Source organism: Aplysia californica, unplaced genomic scaffold, assembly GCF_000002075.1.
Source record: "Aplysia californica isolate F4 #8 unplaced genomic scaffold, AplCal3.0 scaffold00242, whole genome shotgun sequence".
NCBI classification, from domain to species: Eukaryota; Metazoa; Mollusca; class Gastropoda; order Aplysiida; family Aplysiidae; genus Aplysia; species Aplysia californica.
The window spans coordinates 1,030,897-1,031,888 of NW_004797512.1; positions in this window are offsets into that span (position 1 = coordinate 1,030,897).

The following is a 992-nucleotide window of genomic DNA, read 5'->3' on the forward strand; positions in this document are numbered from 1 at the left end:
CACACACACACACACACTCTCTCTCTCTCTCTCACACACACACACACACACACACACATACACACGTGCCCGCGCACGCGCGCGGACGCACCCTGTGTCTTTGCAATGCATTGTTCCGAGACAGACTCTGTACTATTACTATTATTATAACCTGAAAAACATTCTCAGCCTCCTGGTACAAGCTGCCATTTTACTGGGGCTCCAACATAAACCCACTGACACGTCTCGTTCTTATTAAGCTGAGTACCCATTCCCTTCTGACTTCTGAGTACCCTTTCCCCTCTGAGTACCCATTTCCTTCTGAGTATTCATTCCCTTCTGAGTATCATTAGTACCCATTCCCTTTTCAGTACCCTTTTCCTTCTGAGTACTCATTCCCTTCTCAGTATTCATTCTTCTTCTGAGTACCCATTCCCTTCTGAGTACCCTTCTGAGTACCCATTCCCTTCTGGGTACTCATTCCCGTCTGATTTCTCATTCACTTCTCAGTACCTCATACCTTCCTGTTGTCTGTTGTTATCCCTTCTGCGCTCTTATAATGACCTTATGCTGTTGCGAGCGCCATAAAACCTTACTAAAGCTAAAACTGATCTGCTCCGTTTTTCTTCTGATTGTGCCGTTTGTCATAAAGCTGTCCTGTCATTTGCGTACGTTTTTCTCCGTCTTCCTCTGCTTTTCTTTCTCTCATGTCTTCTCACACAATAGCAACTGTTGTTATGTCCCAAGTACATTTGTTTTGTTCGTGCTGAACAAACTGTCTCTTCTTTTTTTGTCCCTTGCTCATTTATATATGAGATTGACGCCATCTGATTAGTAGAAAAAAGTGCGTGTGTTAGTGTCCATGAGTGTATTATTAACATTCTTCCTCACGATTCTAATTAGAGACCTTTTATACTTTGCTATTTGGAGCACTTCTGTATTTGTTTTCTCGTCTGTCCGTGTTATTTTGAGCATTTTTGTTAGATACACGTACCGCATTTCTGCCACCCCCC